The sequence below is a fragment of the Meriones unguiculatus genome, chromosome 20, assembly GCF_030254825.1.
Source record: "Meriones unguiculatus strain TT.TT164.6M chromosome 20, Bangor_MerUng_6.1, whole genome shotgun sequence".
Classification (NCBI taxonomy): Eukaryota; Metazoa; Chordata; class Mammalia; order Rodentia; family Muridae; genus Meriones; species Meriones unguiculatus.
This window is the reverse complement of record NC_083367.1, coordinates 39,324,944-39,344,058: the sequence shown is the minus strand read 5'-3', so window position 1 is coordinate 39,344,058 and position 19,115 is coordinate 39,324,944. Positions and strand designations below refer to the sequence as shown.

The following is a 19,115-nucleotide window of genomic DNA, read 5'->3' as shown; positions in this document are numbered from 1 at the left end:
CCCTTTTGTTTTGATGATGGTGTCCTTTGATTTACAGAAGCTTTTCATCCCAGGTATGCAGGGGTGGTTCAATATATGGAAATCCATTAATGTGTTCCACCATATTAACAAACTTAAAGAAAAAAACCACATGATAATCTCCCTAAATGCTGAAAAAGCATTTGATAAAATCCAACATTCATTCATGTTTAAAATATTGGAGAGATCAGGGATACAAGACACATACCTAAACATAGTAAAGGCGATATACAGCAAGCCTATAGCCAACATCAAACTGAACGGAGAGAAACTTAAAGCAATCCCACTGAAATCAGGGACAAGATAAGGCTGCCCAGTGTCTCCATATCTCTTCAACATAGTTCTGGAAGTCCTTGCTAGAGCAATAAGAGAGTTGAAGAAGATCAAGGGGATACAAATTGGAAAGGAAGAAGGCAAATTATCACTATTTGCAGATGATATGATAGTATACGTAAGTGACTCCAAAAACTCTACCAGGGAACTCCTAATGCTGATAAACACCTTCAGCAAAGTGGCCAGAAACAAAATTAACTCAAAAAAATCAGTAGCCCTCCTGTATACAAAAGACAAAAGGGCTGAGAGAAATTAGGGAAACAACACCCTTCAAAGTAGCCACAAATGACATAAAGTACCTTGGAGTAACTCTAACCAAGCAAGTCAAAGTCTTTCATGAAAAAAATTTTAAGTCTCTGAAGAAAGAATTAGAAGATGATATGAGAAGATGGAAAGATCTCCCATGCTCATGGCTTAGCAGGGTTAACATAGTAAAAATGGCCATCTTACCAAAAGCAATCTACAGATTCAATGCAATGCCCATCAAATTACCAACACAATTCTTTACAGTCCTGGAAAGAAAAATTTTCAACTTCATGTGGAATAGCAAGAAACTCAGAATTGCTAAAACAATCCTCTACAAAAAAAGATCTTCTGGAGGTATCTCCATCCTTGATCTTAAGCTGTACTATAGAGCAACAGTTATAATAACTGCATGGTACTGGCATAGAAACAGAATGGTGGATCAATAGAACCGAACAGAGGATTCAGAAATAAACCCACACACTTATGGACACCTGATCTTTGATAAAGATGCCAAAACCATACAATGGAAAAAAAGATAGCATCTTCAACAAATGGTGCTGGTCTAACTGGATGTCTACATGTAAAAAAATGAAAATAGATCCATACTTATCACCCTGCACGAAACTAAAGTCCAAGTGGATCAAAGACCTCAACATAAAACCAGACACATTAAATCGGTTAGAAAAACAGTGGGTAATACCCTTGAACTCATTGACACACGAGACAGCTTCTTGAACAGAACACCAACAGCATAGGCTCTAAGAGCAACAATCAATAAATGTTTTTAAACTTTTATAAATTATACTTTATTCACCTTGTATCCCCACATAGAAACTCTTAGTAGCATACAGTCTTAATATATGACATGCCATTGGCTCCTGGCATCTGTCTATCTGTTTCATTATTTGTCTGTCCAATTGTAGCTCTATCTTGTCAATCAATGAACAGTCCACTGTTTGGTGAAGTAAGGTAGGTGATATGATAATATGGTGACTTTATTCTTATTATTAAGGATTCTAAAGATGATCCAAGAATGTAATATTAACATAAATTCATTACAATAAAATAAGGGACTGTGGTGGTATGAATCAGAAATGGGTCTTGAAGGATGAGGAACTGAGGTGATGGAGCATCAAGAAATCTAACTTCAAGTCATACTACTGCCTCTCAGACCTACATATGAAAATATCGGTAAGCCTTAAAAGATCTGTATAAGGAGTCTGCCAAAACTACACAATGAATGAGTTTGATAAACACTAGGTCCAGTCACATAAGAATCAGCAAACTCTCTAGTGTTATGTGGCTGCAAGGCAGTAAGAGAAAATTTAAAAAATACTAAATTTCATAATTGATCATTGTAGATCAACTCCAGCTTTCATACAGGATCTATTGTTTTTTGACTAGATGTATTTCACACGACTCTTTCTTTTTATTTTTATTAGTTATACTTTATTCACTTTGTATCCCCCCATAAGCCCCTCCCTCCTTCCCTCCTGGTCTCAGCCTCCCTCCCCCTTCTTCACGCATGCCCCTCCCCAAGTCCACTGATAGGGGAGGTCCTTCTCTCCTTCCTTCTGATCTTAGTCTATCAAATATCATCAGGAGTGGCTGCATTGTCATCCTCTGTGGCCTGATAAGGCTGATCCCCACTCAGGGGGAGGTGGTCAAAGAGCAGGCTAATCAGTTTATGTCAGAGGCAGTCCCTCTTCCAATTGCTATGTGACCTACTTGGACACTAAAGTGCTATGGGCTGCATCTGTGCAGGGGTTCTAGGTTATCTCCATGCATGGTACTTGGTTGGAGTATGAGTCTCTGGGAAGACCCCTGTGTTCAAATTTTCTGTTTCTGTTGCCCTCCTTGTGGAGTTCCTGCCCTCTCCAGATCTTACTATTTCCCAATTCTTACATAAGATTCCATGTACTCTGTCCAACAGTTTTCCTTAACTCTCAGCAACTGCTTTGATAGGATGCAGGGCAGAACCTTTCAGAGGCCCTCTGTGGCAAGTTCCTAGCTTGTTTCCTGTTTTCTTCTTCTTCTGATGTCCATCCTCTTCGTATTTCGGGATGGGGACTGAGCGTTTTAGTCAGGGTCCTCTGTCTTGATTATTCTCTTTAGATGTACAGATTTTAGTAGGTTTATCCTATATTATATGTTTATACGAGTGAGTATATACCGTGTGTGTATTTCTGCTTCAGGGACAGCTCATCTGGCACTTTCTCAGACAACTAGGAATAGCGCTTCCTTAAGATCCAGCCATACCACTCCTAGGCATATATCCAAAAGAGTCTGAAGTACACAATAAGGACATTTGCTGAACCATGTTTGTAGCAGCCTTATTTGTAATAGAAAGAAGCTGGAAACAGCCCAGATGTCCCTCAACTGAAGAATGGACGCATAAATTGTGGTACATCTACACAATGGAGTATTACTCAGCAATGAAAAATAAGGAAATCATGAAATTTGCAGGTAAATGGTGGGACCTGGAAAGGATCAAACTGAGTTACTCAAGGAATTTTATAAAATACATTGTTTAAAGTATTTGATAAAGTACTTTTATTTTATCAGAATCTATTCTCAAGGTACAATAATATTGGTTTTCCAATTTGTTTCTCCAGGGGATAAAGACACTGGGAACCAAAGATTGTAAAAAAATCTTAGTGGGGAGAGAACTAAGAGGTTCTCAGAAAATTTAATAGTATTTTAATAAAAAAGAATATAGTTTTATGATCTCTCTGTTTATTGTGGCTTTCCTTCTGTATAGCTCACATCACCCAACTTTTTTTTTTTCAATGCAGTTTATTCAGGAACCTTGAACAATCCTCGGACCCTGGGGAAAGCCAGCCCACAGCTTAATAGCCTCTGGGTAGCCAACCCAGGCGTGCCACGTGGGCAATGCAGATAGGTCCACATACATGGAAGCAAGCTAGATCCTCAGCCTTAGCCAAATGTGGAATTGTTCGTGACAGAGAGCACTCACCATCGGGAAGGTGGAAGGCAGAAACCAGCTCCATCTTTAAGGCATAGCATTCCGCAGCTCTCTACAGTTCCCCCTTTTTGTTTTAGACACATCAGGCAAGAGTAGAGGTCTGATCTCTGATATTAGAAATAAATTGGGACTTTGTTCCAATGTTCATTTAGGTGTCATCCACCCAAAGAGCATCAGACCCGTCTGATACCTTTTTCTCAGAGGCGGGACCTAGGGCATCAACCCGCATGCAACCAGACATGCTCTTCTCTGGGTCGAAAGCGGCTGACCCTGAGTGCAGTGCTTAGCCTCGCATCCTGAGCGTATCATTTTAGCTTTTTATGGTAGCCAACCATGCTTGGGGAGAATGTCCTGCTTCAATGGCTGTAAAGGCCTGAATGATAATGGGTGCATCACACTGTTGTGAGACTCTAATCTTGCATATATACCACAGGCAAACCAAGGAGACCAACACCAGAAGGCCTGCTAATGCTCCCATGCCCGCCCATTCCTTCAGATGATTCATGGCTGCAGCAATCCATGTTGATAATCCTGTGGCTAGTCCTGTGTCCACTCTGATAGAATTTACTGTGACAATGGCCACTCTCAGCTGCTCCATCGTAGTATGGAATTCTCCAGTCCAATTACCTAAAATATAGCTTGACAATTGTTTAGACAGATTTGCAGCACAGGAAAAATTCTCATGTTGTATGCTAGTGACACAAAGTCCAGCATACTTTCATTGACAGCCAGGTTGAGCGATTTGCCATAGGGTATCAATTTGCTCCTGCAAGAGGTCAATCCTCTGATTGACCACCATCAAGCTTCCTTTTAGTTGAGCATTACTTCCTTTATGTACAACTAAGGCATGAGATACATTGGCTAAATGATTATTCAGGGTCTGAGTAGTCTGCCTAGTATTACTCATGGCTAATGCCCCGGTGGTAGCTTCGACAGCCGCCAATGAGATGGTAGTAACAATGGTGGCTGTAGTTCCAAGATCCCTTTTCTGTCTGAAGAGAGTCATAGCTTGAGGGGCATCAATGGGCACAGGCACAAAGTGAGGCATGCGAGTAACCAGGGCATACCTAAATTTACTAGTATTCCAGCATTGGGCAAAAAAGCAAGTATCATTACCACAATTACTTGGCTCTATCTGGCTAATAATGAATAAAAATGGGGGATATAGACAAACAGGTGTGGGCTTATAGGAAATATTATGAGAAGCCTTAACCCCTCGTTGGAACATCCTGCGTCAGTTCTAGAATAAGCAGTGGTGGTGTCCGAGGTCTGAGTAGGTTCAGGAGATCATTGCCCCCAGGGGCGAGACGTGCTCCATGCCAATTGACTAACTCCATGTTTTCCTCCAATTTTGAAAGTCATTTAAGGTTCTTAAATTATTATTTCCCTTTTTTTTTTAAATTTTTCATCAATTACACTTTATTCATTCTGCATCCCCCCATAAGCCCCTCCCTCCTCCCCTCCCAATCCCACCCTCCCTCCTCCCTCTTCTTGCATGCCACTCCCCAAGTCCACTAATAGGGGAGGTTCTCCTCTCCTTTCTGATCTTAGTCTGTCAGTTCACATCAAAAGTGGCTGTATTGTCCTCTACTATGGCCTGGTAAGGCTGCTCCCCCACAGAGGGAGGTGATCAAAGAGCAGGCCAATCAGATTATGTCAGAGGCAGTCCCTCTTCACATTACTATGTAACCCAATTGGACTCTGAACTGCCCTGGGCTACATCTGTGCAGGGATTCTGGGTTATCTCCATGAATAGTCCTTGGTTGGAGTATGAGTCTCTTGGAGGTTCCCTGTGTTCAAATTTTCTTGTTCTATTGCTCTCCTTGTGGAGACCCTGTCCTCTCCAGCTCTTACTATTTCCCAGTTCTTACCTAAAATTCCGTTCACCTGCCCAACAGTTGCCCATCCGGCTCATCATCTGCTTTGATAGTCTGAAGGGCAGAGGCTTTCAGAGGCCCTCTGTGGTAGGTTCCTAGGTTGTTTCTTGTTTTCTTCTTCTTCTGATGTCTATCCTCTTTTCCTTTCCGGATGGGGATTGGACATTTTAGTTAGGGTCCTCTCTTTTGCTTAGTTTCTTTATATGCACAGGTTTTAGTGGGTTTGTCCTATGTTGTATGTCTATATGAGTGAGTATATACCGTGTATGTCTTTCTGCTAACTTAGGATGATCCTTTCCAGTTCCCACCATTTACCTACAAATTTCATGATTTCCTTATTTTTCATTGCTGAGTAATACTCCATTGTGTAGATGTACCACAATTTATGCTTCCATTCTTCAGTTAAGGGGCATCTGGGTTGTTTCCAGCTTCTGGCTATTACAAATAAAGCTGCTACAAACATGGTTGAGCAAATGTCCTTTTTGTGTACTTGAGCCTCTTTTGGATATATGCCCAGTAGTGGTATGGCTGGATCTTGAGGAAGTGCTATTCCTAGTTATCTGAGAAAGCGCCAGATTGATTTCCAGAGTGGTTGTACAAGTTTACATTCCCACCAGCAGTGGAGAAGGGTTCCCCTTTCTCCACAACCTCTCCAGCATGTGTTGTCACTTGAGTTTTTGATCTTGGCCATTCTCATGGGTGTAAGGTGAAATCTCAGGGTTGTTTTGATTTGCATTTCCCTAATGGCTAGTTAGGTTGAGCATTTCTTTAAGTGCTTCTCTGCCATTCGGTATTCCTCTACAGAGAATTTTCTGTTTAGCTCTGTTCCCCATTTTTTAAGTGGATTACTTGGTTTGCTGCTTTTCAGCTTCTTTAGTTCTTTATATGTACTGGATATGAGTCCTCTGTCAGATAAAGGGTTGGTGAAGATTCTTTCCCAATCTGTAGGTGGTCGCTTTGTTTTGATGACGGTATCCTTTGCTTTACAGAAGCTTTTCAGTTTCATGAGGTCCCATTTATTGGTTGTTGCTCTTAGAGCCTGTGCTGTCGGTGTTCTGTTCAGGAAGTTTTCCCCTGTACCAATGAGTTCTAGGGTATTTCCCACTTTTTTTTCAAGCCGATTTAATGTGTCTGGTTTTATGTTGAGGTCTTTGATCCACTTGGACTTCAGTTTTGTGCAGGGTGACAAGTATGGATCTATTTTCATTTTTCTACATGTAGACATCCAGTTAGACCAGCACCATTTGTTGAAGATGCTATCTTTTTTCCATTGTATGGTTTTGGCGTCTTTGTCAAAGATCAGGTGTCCATAAGTGTGTGGGTTTATTTCTGGGTCCTCTGTTCGGTTCCATTGATCCACCATTCTGTTTCTATGCCAGTACCATGCAGTTTTTAAAACTGTTGCTCTATAGTACAACTTAAGATCAGGGATGGAGATACCTCTGGAAGATCTTTAATTGTAGAGGACTGTTTTAGCAATTCTGGGTTTCTTGTTATTCCATATGAAGTTGAGAATTTTTCTTTCCAAGACTGTAAAGAATTGTGTTGGTAATTTGATGGGCATTGCATTGAATCTGTAGATTGCTTTTGGTAAGATGGCCATTTTTACTATGTTAATCCTACCAAGCCATGAGCATGGGAGATCTTTCCATCTTCTCATATCTTCTTCTAATTCTTTCTTCAGAGATTTGAAATTTTTTTCATACAAGTCTTTGACTTCCTGGGTTAGGGTTACTCCGAGGTACCTTATGTCATTTGTGGCTATTGTGAAGGGTGTTGTTTCCTTAATTTCTTTCTCAGCCCTTTTGTCTTTTGTATACAGGAGGGCTACTGATTTTTTTGAGTTAATTTTGTATCCTGCCACTTTGCTGAAGGTGTTTATCAGCTGTAGGAGTTCCCTGGTAGAGTTTTTGGGGTCACTCACGTATACTATCATATCATCTGCAATAAGTGATAATTTGCCTTCTTTCTTTCCAATTTGTATCCCCTTGATCTCCTTCAACTGTCTTATTGCTCTAGCAAGGACTTCCAGAACTATGTTGAAGAGACATGGAGAGAGTGGGCAGCCTTGTCTTGTCCCTGTTTTCAGTGGGATTGCTTTAAGTTTCTCTCCGTTCAGTTTGATGTTGGCTATAGGCTTGCTGTATATCGCCTTTACTATGTTTAGATATGTGCCTTGTATCCCTGATCTCTCCAATACTTTGAACATGAATGGATGTTGGATTTTGTCGAAGGCTTTTTCAGCATCTAGGGAGATTATCATGTGGTTTTTTTCTTTCAGTTTGTTAATATGGTGGATCACATTGATGGATTTCCGTATATTGAACCACCCCTGCATACCTGGGATGAAGCCTACTTGGTCATAGTGGATAATATCTTTGATGTGTTCTTGGATTCGGTTTGCAAGTATTTTATTAAGTATTTTTGCATCAATGTTCATAAGGGAGATTGGCCGGAAATTCTCTTTCTTTGTTGAGTCTTTGTGAGGTTTAGGTACCAAGGTGACTGTGGCTCCATAGAATGAATTTAGTAATATTCCTTCTGTTTCTATTTTGTGGAATAGTTTGAAGAGAATTGGTGTTAGCTCTTCTTTGAAGGTCTGGTAGAATTCTGCGCTGAAGCCATCTGGTCCTGGGCTTTTTTTGGATGGGAGACTTTTGATGACCGCTTCTATTTCTTTGGGGGATATAGGTCTATTTAGTTGATTTACCTGGTCCTGGTTCAGCTTTGGTAAGTCAAATCGATCAAGAAAATTGTCCATTTCATTGAGATTTTCAAATTTTGTGGCATATAGACTTTTGAAGTAAGTCCTAATGATTGTTTGGATTTCCTCAGTGTCTGTAGTTATATCCCCCTTTTCATTTCTGATTTTGTTGATTTGGGTGGTGTCTCTCTGCCTTTTAGTTAGCCTGGCTAAGGGTTTGTCGATCTTGTTGATTTTCTCAAAGAACCAGCTCTTGGTTTCATTGATTCTTTGAATTGTTTTATTTGTTTCCAATTGATTGATTTCAGCCCTGAGTTTGATTATTTCCAGCCGTCTACTCCTTCTTGGTGTGTCTGCTTCTTCTTTTTCTAGGGTTTTTAAGTGAGCCATTAGGGTGCTTGAATGAGCTGTCTCGAATTTCTTATTGAAGGCACTTAGTGCTATGAACTTTCCTCTTAGCACTGCTTTCATTGTGTCCCACAAGTTCGGGTATGTTGTGTCTTCATTTTCATTGATTTCTAGAAAGACTTTAATTTCTTTCTTTATTTCTCTCCTGACCCAGCTGTCATTTAGTAACAAGTTGTTCAGTTTCCATGTGTGTGTAGGCTTTTTGTTATTTCTGTTATTGTTGAGGTCCAGCTTTATTCCATGGTGATCAGACAAGATACATGGGATTATTTCAATCTTCTTGTACCTGTTGAGGCTTGCTTTGTGACCCACTATGTGGTCTATTTTGGAGAAGGTTCCATGAGGTGCTGAGAAGAAGGTAAATTCTTTTGTGTTTGGGTGTAAAGTTCTGTAAATGTCTGTTAGGTCCATTTGATTCATGACCTCTATCAGAGACATTGTTTCTTTGTTTAATTTCTGTTTTGTTGACCTGTCCTTTGTTGAGAGTGGGGTGTTGAAGTCTCCCACTATTAATGTGTGTGGATCTATATGTGCTTTAAATTTTATCAATGTTTCTTTCACAAATGTGGGTGCCCTTGTATTTGGGGCATAGAGGTTCAGGATTATGATGTCTTCCTGGTGGAATTTTCCCTTGATGAGTATGAAGTGTCCTTCCCCATCTCTTTTGATTAATTTTGGTTGAAAGTCTATTTTATCAGATATTAGAATGGCTACTCCTGCTTGCTTCTTGGGTCCGTTTGCTTGGAAAGTCGTCTTCCAACCCTTTACCCTCAGGTAATGTCTATCTTTGTGTCTTAGGTGTGTCTCTTGTATGCAACAGATTGCTGGGTTTTGTTTGCGTATCCATTCTGTTAATCTGTGTCTTTTTATTGGAGAGTTGAGTCCATTGATGTTGAGAGAGATTAATGACCAGTGGCTGTTAGATCTCTTGATTTTGATGTTGGCTGTGGTCATCAGGTTGTGTGCTTGGTTGCTTTTTGTTTTACTGAAGTGAGGTTATTTATTTCCTGTGTTTTCTTGAATGTAGCTAGCTTTCTTGGGTTGTATTTTCCCTTCCAGTGTCTTCTGTAATGCTGGATTTGTTTGTAGGTATTGTTGAAATTTGTTTTTGTCATTGAATATCTTGTTTTCTCCATCTATGAGGACTGAGAGTTTTGCTGGGTGACATCTGTGTTCTCTTAGGGTCTGCATGATATCCTTCCAGGCCCTTCTGGCTTTCATAGACTCTGTTGAAAAGTCAGGTGTGATTCTAATGGGTTTGCCATTATATGTGACTTGGCCTTTTTCCCTTGCAGCTTTTAGTATTTTTTCTTTGTTCTGTGTACTTACTGTTTTGATTATTATGTGGCGGGAGGATTTTCTTTTCTGGTCAAATTTGTTGGGTGTTCTGTAGGCCTCATGTATTCTAATTGGCCTCTCCTTTAGCTTGGGGAAATTTTCTTCAATGATTTTGTTGAAAATATTTTCTGGGCCTTGGCGAAGGGAGTCTTCTTTTTCCTCTATACCTATTCTTCTTAGGTTTTGTCTTTTCATATTGTCTTGCATTTCTTGGACGGTCTGTGTCAGGAATTTTTCGGATTTAACATTTTCTTTGACAGATACATCGATTTCTTCCATTGTATCTTCTACACCTGAGATTCTTTCTTCCATCTCTTGTAGTCTGTTGGTTATGCTTACCTCTGTAGTTCCTGTTTTCTTCCCTAGATTCTTCCTTTCCATTATTTCTTCCATTTGTGTTTTGTTTAATTTTTCCAATTCTATCTTCAGGTCTTGAGTTGTTTTGTTTACTTCCTTCACCTGTCTGATTGTACTTTCCTGTTTTTCTTTTAGTTCCTTCAACTCTGTTTCTATCATTTCATTCAGTGTTTTAAGCATTTCCTTTCTAAAGGCCATAAACTGTTTGGCTGCAGCTTCCTCTATTTCTTTACGGATGGCAATATTCTGTTTGAGTTTATCTTCCTCTATGTCTTTACGAATCTTATTTGTTTCCTCTGTTATCATCTTCATGAGCATACTTGTTAGGTCATCTTCTTGGATTTCAGTTATGGTGGGGTGTCCAGGGCTACTTGCCCCTGGGTAACTGGGTTCTGGAGATGCCATATTGCTCTGTCTTTTGTTGCTTGAGCTTTTACGCTGGCCTGTACCCATTGTGTTATCTTAGGTGTTTGGGGTTATTTTCTGGTGGTTCCTGGGGATCCTGTGGTGGAGAGAATCCCCTTTGCAGAAAGCTGGTTTTTCCTGAAGGATGTCTTCTCAGCTTTTTGGGTATAGTCCCTGGATGGCTGGTGTTTTTTCAGGAGTTGCTCACCTCAGGGATATAGACCTGAGTGGTAACTGTGGTCTTGGTTAGTCGAGAGGGTTCTCCTCTCACCCAGGGAAGTCCTGAGGGCAGCTGCCCTGTTTCTGGGTTTCTTGTTACAAATTTAATGATCAGCTGCTGTGACCCAGTTGGACATCAGGCGCACCTCAACTGTTTGTGCTTGTGTCTGGAGCACAGCTGAGTGCTGGCGCCTCGGCCCCACTAGACTGCTAGACTTTTTCTAGGGAAGGATTGGGTGATTTAGATCAGTACAGTTTCCTTCCTTCCCCATGGATTCTCTGGAGACACGGACTCCTAGTGTCTTTTTTTGCCCTGGTGCACACTGCTCAGTGTCTGCCAGCTGGCTGGCCGCAGAAATTGCCTGTGCCTGGAGCACAGCTGTGTGATGGCGGCTCAGTCTCTGCCAGCTGTCTGGTGCGCAGAAACTGCCTGTGTCTGCCTTTGCGGCTTTTGGGAGCCTGAGTGGCTCCCTAAGCTGGGTAATTTTCCGGGGACCTTTTCAGGTTGGGGGTGAACTGAGTGCTCTGAGATCAGACCCGCTGTTTCTATCTCCGGCAGCAAATCAGGCGCGCAGGCAGGCAGGGCTCTGTGCCGGAACCTGGGTCCCTGGCTCTGGCTCCGGGCTGGCTCCTGGGTGCCCGTGGAACCCGCCCGAGTCATTTCCAGGGGATGTCTGGGTGACCTAAGGCCGGTCCTAATCGTTTCCTGAAACCTGGGGTTATCTCTCGACTGAAAATTCCAGTCTCTGATAGTGTGGTGCCCACGGTTCAGTCTGGGACCATGACCAGAGACACTGGCTTGTGGCTCTGGGCTGGGGCTGGGGCTGGCGGCCAGCAGCCAAGTTCTGGCGGAACTGGGATCTCTTCCGTGGTTTAGCCGGGTGAGTTAAAAGCTGATTGAATCCCCCACCGTGGGGTATCCTCTCACCTGGGAAACACAATGACTGTGTTTTATGGCCGAGAGTTCTGATTGCTGGTCACTGTGCTGATCCTGCTGTGCTGCTGCTCAGAATGAGAGTCCTCCCGGCTCTGCCATCTTGCCCCTCCTCCCACCCAACTCTTTTAAGGCATGTCAGTTGTGTTTACCTAGGCAATGAACATTTTAGAAGAGGCAGTTGTACTGCATGTTATTTTAATTTATTTTGAAAGAAAGTCATTCTATTTGGTCCAGGGTGCAATCACAGACACTAAGAAGCTCAGGCTGACCTAGAAGTTGATTTTCTCCTGCCCCTTGCATGCAAATGCTGGGATTAGACTTGACCCAACTCTCATGGTTTACATTACTGTCAGGATAGTATTTTATAAAATAACATACTGTATATACTGTACATTTGATGTTTAGGAGGTCACTCTTTCTTTTTGGCATTTTTCTTCATGATTTCATAACAATTACCATAACATCACACACTGAAATGTGAGGTGTCTTATTTGCCCTATCTGCTGTAATCACATTATATATCAACAATTTACATCTAATTTCAATTTTTAAGACATAGTATCATTCATGGGACTCAGGCTGATTTTAAATTTGTTATGTGTAAGTAAGGATTCCCTATGATTCTTAGCCCTGCATCTTCCTCCATCATAATGGGAATGCAGTTATCAACAAACATATCCAGGCACTGTGACCTTAATATGTGTCAGAAGTTAAGAAAGAATGATTTCTCCTGCACTGATATTCTTTATTCTCCAAACTCAGAAATTTGATTCAGTAGATCATTTAATACAACATTGTAAAGCAAATCTTGACATTGGTTTTGATTACTTTAAGTTATTCATCACTTCCCTCTATGATGATCACATTGACTTTGAACATAATTTTAAAACATTTTTGAAATTTCTCTAGATTTTGATAATTTACAAGAATTTTCCTTTTTTCCTCTTCTCCCATTTAACATCCTTTTATTTTTAATTCTCAAACTATTGACACCAATGCTTGTCAATTCTCATGCCAGTATTAGTTTCTGCTATTTCAAATGCAAGAAATATTGTTACTGCAATCACATGTGATAGCAGAAAATAACGTGCTATTGCTTCCAATTTAAAAAGGTACTGATGGTGCGTGAAAGTGTTTTTCCTCTAGAGTTGTGGTTGTGGCAGCTCTGACGTGCTTGTGCTTTGTGGTCTTGACATCATAAACTGAATGTCTTTGGTTCTCATTTTTCACTGAAAATACAGAAATTCACAATGTTTAACTATATGTTATATATTATCATACATTTTCATGCGTGTAAAAAAGTCCCCCAATGATGGCACTCAGCAATGACAATTTTTCTGGCCCTTACACTGTTCTTTAATTTTTATTACAAATTTTAATTAAAATATTATATCACTTACCTCCTTCCTTGCAGTATTGTAACCCTTTCCCTCCAGCTTCTCCCATGTGACACCCTCACTCCCTCTCAAATTGATGGCCATAGTTTGCTCCTTTTTGTGACATATATAAATGCATAAAAATATACATACTACATGCTGAGTTCTTTTAGTATGAGTTGTATTTTTTATTTTCAGGGCTAACTACTTTGCATTCATTGACTAATTCGGAGGCTTATTCCTTGACAAGGTTAACTGTCATTAGTTGTTTATAGTTCTTTATTATTTTCACCGTTTTTTTAATTCTTTGTGGATTTCACATCACACAGCACAATCCCATTCATAATCCCATACTTTAATATCTGACATCTGCTTTTTCTGCCTTTTTTGAGGGATGGGAGGTGGTGAGCACAAGAAGACATAAAATAAAATGAAAATAAAGGAAATAAAAATTGATTAATTAATTATTAAAAAAACTCTCTGGGAGAGCTCTCGTTGGTCACAGTGTATCATACAGTATATGCTTTTGTCCAAACAGCTTTACTCATTAATGTGGATTGCAGTGATTCATTGGTATACTTCAAGGCTTCTAGTTTCTGCTACACTATCAATACTGGATCCTTAAGAGACTCCTGCACTTAGCCTGGAAAACATAGTGGAGCTGTCCCTGGTTGTAGAAAGTGGGCTCCAAGGTTCTGAGAGCAGGAGAGGTGTCCCCATTCCTCATCTGCAATGTGATGGCCTGGGATTAATAGAAATAACCTTCTCACACATGTGACCTACAGCAGGCAGATGAGCTGCTCCCAAGGGCTTGAGAGAGGGATAGCTGGCCCTATCCCTCACTCTGCAGCACTCAGGAGAATGGGACCTAAACCTCATCTGGGCAAGTTAGTAGAGCTGGCCCTGATTCATGGTTACAGGAGAGCTGGCCCTTGTCTGGCAAGACAGGAAAGTTTGTCCTGGTAGTGCTGTTATGGGGAGTGTTGGTGGGTGACCAACTCAGCTTCCACCATACACCCAACTCAGGGCTCTGAATTGACTCTCCTCAATGTCCACCCATCTATTAAATGCTCAAGCACATGAAAGGGTCAAAGCTGTAAATCCAGAGCTGTTGAATCTCCATGGCACAGGTCAACAGCAGAATATCCAAGAGTATTATCCAGTGTTGATATCGTAACAGAAGTCAGAGCTCTCAAAGCAGACTAATGACTCATCGCAATGTACATTTGTTAATAAAGCTGTATGGGCAAAAGGGTCACCATGTGACACACCAGGACACACGGAAGCTTCCATGCTGAGATTTATTTTATTGCATTTTGCTTTCCTGGGAAAGGGGAGCTTGTAGGTTTGGAGTATAGATATGAGAGGATAGCAAGAGGGCTGGCATTGCATACATGATGTTAAATCCACAAAGAATCAATAAAAATATTTAATTTAAGAAAAGAAAATGGGGGAGTAGAAATAGGAGAATTCATCTGCATATAAGTTCTTCTCTAGGAAGTCTTCAAGAGAGTATGTGGGTGTCAGGAACAGTTTGTGTCCTAAAGCTAATGTGTTACCTTCTTTTATCAGCAAAACAGTGGTAGCTATGGTCTGTGTTTATGGTGACCATCTAGCTGCGACAGGTCAACTGTATTGGACAGATATGACATGAGTCTTTTGCAGGATCCAAGAGTTTGCATAAGGACCACAGAGCAATGATTCTGGCTTCATCCAGGTACAGGTGAGATGACTTTATAATGTCTTAGAGGGCCATGGCAGGCATCACAGCAATTTTCAAGGCTTTGAAGACTTTCTGCTCAGTCTCAGCCCATCTCAAAGGCAGTGAAGCCTGGATGCTGGCATAGAGGAGCTTCACTATATGAGTGAATCTTATTATCCATGGCCAGCAGTATCCAACTTCTTCCAACTCAATGAGGGAGTGTGGATTTGCAGGATAGCAGAAATAAGGTCATAGGAAGCATTCACTCTCCTTCCTCTAGGTTGCAGCGTAGGAATGTGACCCGAGGCACACATAGCTGTACCTTCTTGGCTGTACCCTAGAGCTTGCAGGGAATCTAAAAAGGCCTTTTATTAGCCGTTTACATTCCTTCTCAATGTCTGGAACTATGAGGAAACCATATACAATCTAGAGCAGGGTGCTTTGTGAGTATTTCTGTTTTAATGCCCATCTAACAATACTGGTGGTTCCTAGACCTCTTCTCCTGGTTGACCTCCTCCATTTCGTCTTTTGTCTCTTTCTTCAAGAAAAGTAATCACAGCACTGGGGAGTTTCTATTCCTGTCTGTCTTCATCTGAATCTTGGCTGCTGTATTCCAGTACAACATTCCAACTTGAAATCTATTTATCCCTTCAAAACCCTGTAATTTCTGGAAATTTCTCCTTATGTCTAGAGTTGACTGCATGACAAATGCAACATTAGTGGCTTCTTTTGGGGGTGGGAGTAGGGTAAATACTTAATATGTCTCATAGATCCTTTCCAAAAACCCATCATCAGGTCCTTGAGCAACATGGCCTCTGGCAAGTTACCTAGTGGGTTTCCTGACTGCTGCCTTTAATCCTACCAGTAATGTTTGTTGAAAAGAGAAGCTTCCTATGGCCTCTTACTTTCAATAGTTTCCACCAGGCTGATAAGGGCCTGCGTCTTCTTGTAAAGGGAATGATTCGGGTCTTCCCTACATAGAGAAAGGAAAATAAACCATGAACAGAGAAGGAGTAGACCTTCTACTCCTTGGTGTTACTGGGGAATTACATCCTCCCTCCCCATACAACCAACTGTTTAGAGCAGATGGTGAAGTATGTTCCTCTAGGAATTCCCTGCAGCAGGGCTGAGGGAACAGATGTGTGGCAGCCAAAATGGAGTTGGTAGCCAAATATGAGTGTGTATTGCTGTCTGGTGCTGAGTCTGAGCGGTGGAATTTTGCCTCCTGGTCCTGGTAAACATGGGTCTAATCTAAAGCTCAATGTCTCAGAGACTGACCTTGGCAATCTTAGCAGCAGAAGCTCTGACCCTGAGAAATAGATAATAAACTCCATGCAACCATGGGGACCAGATAGCAAATTCTGTGTAACCTTGAGTGAATCCTCAGACACTTTACAAAGTGAAGCTGCTACCATGAGAAACTGCTTGTAATTTTCTGCTATTTAAGTGCTGTGTTCATGATCAGTAAACAACACCTTGATCAGAGTCTTGATTTGCTGTCCTCCTTTGCGTTGTCCTGCTCTTTTTCTACCTAGCCTTCACTCAGGTGGTATTCAAGTGTCGCTGCAGGCAGTGACACAGGTGAAGGGTGTTTTGCAATTTCTGTGGTTAACCTAGTTGGGTAAAAAGTATTTCAGTTCCCTAAAAGAGGGCACATGTCTTAAACCAAGGGAAGTATCCTCATACCAGAGAAAAACATTGGTTCCTACATGAAAACTATGGCTGAACCATACTAGGGAGCTGCCAGTGTCACCATAGCAACAGCAGAACCAGATTTCAGTCACTGGCTGAAAAGAAGTGCCAAAGCACTGGTGGGCAGTATGGGCTTTGTATGAACCACAAGACTTCAGTAAATCCTCTACCACCTCAGGGGCAGCTGTGGCTGTGGTCTCAGGACAAACGCACTTTAGATCTGTTTTTCAAACAAACAGAACTGACAGAAAAATACACAGAGATTCACACTGGGAGGCTCTGTCATACATAGAGAGAGTAAAGATATATATGGGTGGCCACCACACATTCATATATCTGAACAGACTAGGGGAGTCTGGTGATGTGTCATAAGGATCCCAGACCCAGGATCTGTTGTTGCTTATGACCTCCCCTTTTGTGTCCAAACCTCATGGCAGCTTTTCCTGATCAAAGTTATTTCCAGAGGTGTTCAGACCAAATGTGTTGTGACCCGCGTAATCGTCTCGCCAGCAAGAACGCACGCGGACAACAGGATCCTTCTGCAGCAAGCTTTATTACAATGAAAAGAGGAAGACCCCGAGCCCCGAAGTGGTGCTGTTTATATAAGTCCTGCTCACACCAGAGTGGTGTGAGATGACGTATCATCCCCTGATTGGCTGCTCACCCATCACCCCATATGACGCCCCGGGCTGGGCTCGTGACTTGGCGCGCCATTTCTGAATGGTCATGCGCTCTAGGACTTGTTTACCAGTTTTGAGGGCGGAAGCCAGCGCCATGGCGACCAAACCCCGACTGTCCACACAGATGACTTTTGATTTACTTACTTTTCTTTTGGGTGACAGCATCACAGTGTGTCTAGAATGCCTGGCAGTGGTTGGGTACAGAGGACTTTCTTGGATCTCTTGAAGATTTCAGAAATAATTCCTGAGAGGAACACCTCATGTTTTCATTCTACCTCCCTGATGATCCTGCCTTTGTTTCTCTGGTGGGCTCATAGCTCTTAGACAAAACAACTGGCCAAAGTTTCACAGGAGTTTACTCTAGTTCTTGCTCTTCAAAACTCTTTCAGACTTTTTCCTCCCTCTCTTATTCCCTTTCCCTTATTACAACCCTTATTCAACTGTTCTCTTTCTCAGTTTACTTACATTCATTGTTTCAGTGACAATATCCAAATTACCACCAATGATATATTCAGGTCAAAGCATTTTTCTGAGCTTTAAATTCATAGTCTTCATTTATTGCTCAATCTGTTCATATGAATAATTCCAAGTCACCTTTAGTTCTATCCATCAAACACAACCCATAATTGATAGTTTTGTAACTTGACTCTGTTTCCGGACTTCCAAACACTTATGAATGAATAATCTACAGAGATTCTTGAGCTACAGCATTGGCAACACCCTTAACACCTCTCTATTTTTCATTTTTAATCTCCTAAACACTGACATACATCTATATATTATTAAATCCTTCTTTAGTCCATTAATATCCATTAATATGTCTTTAAACACCATGTCTTATTTTTCTATGATAAAACACAACAACCAAACACAACTTGCTGAGGAAAAGATTATTTGGCTTAAGCCTCCACATAATTTCTCATCATCCAAAAAAGTAAGAACAGGAGCCCAAGAAAGGCAGGATCCTAAAGGCATGAGTAGGTCATGCTGAGGTCATGAAGGGTGTTGCTTACAGACTTGCTCTTTATGGCTTGCTCATCTGGTTTCTTTAGAACCCAGGTGTGGCACCCAACCAAATTGAGTAAGTCTTTCCACATCAATTAGGAATTAAGAAAATGTCCTACAGGCTTATCTTACAACCTTCTTGGTCTTCTCTGGGCATAGCCAGCAGAGGTGAGCTCAGCTATGTTTCCTGAGCTCACTTTTGAGGAGAAAGGGCATGCCTTTCTTATTAAAGAGGCCTGTGGGATCCCAGGAACATTCAGGTCTGCCTGGGGTGCAAGCAGCAGAGGTGAGAAGCAAGCTATTTCCTGAACACCATAGTTAGTCCCAAGATTCTGCCTGTCTCCCCTAGGAGTCCTGCAGCATTAGGAACATCCAGCTACTACCAGGGACAAGCAGATGGTTAAAGGCCAGCCTAAGACCACAATCAACAAGAGCCAGTGCAATATGGCAACAGCAGATCCGAGCTATTTTATTACAACAAGCCCTGGATATCTTAACACAGCCAAAGGACAAAAAGATGATCTTAACTCTTACCTTATGAAGATGATAGAGGTCATTAAAGAGGAAATGATTATGTTCCTTAAAAAATGCAGGGAAATAGAATCAAACAGGTGAAGGGAATGAACAAAACTTTTCAAGATATGAAAATGGAAGTGAAATCTTAAAGAAAACACAGAGGGAATCCTAGAGAAGAAAGCCTAGGAAATATATCAGGAACTATAGGTGCAGACACCAACAGAATATACGAAATGGAAGAGGGAATCTCAGGCATAGAAGATAAGAAATTGATACATAAGTCAAAGAGAATCTTAAATCTAAAAGGTTCATGACA

General features: G+C 41.3%; 1 protein-coding gene across 1 annotated transcript in view; it reads left to right on the top strand.

Moving 5' to 3' along the window:
• LOC110540127 (amine sulfotransferase-like) overlaps positions 1-19,115 on the top strand; it is a 139,132-nt gene that overhangs the window by 62,007 nt on the left and 58,010 nt on the right. The window lies entirely within an intron of this gene.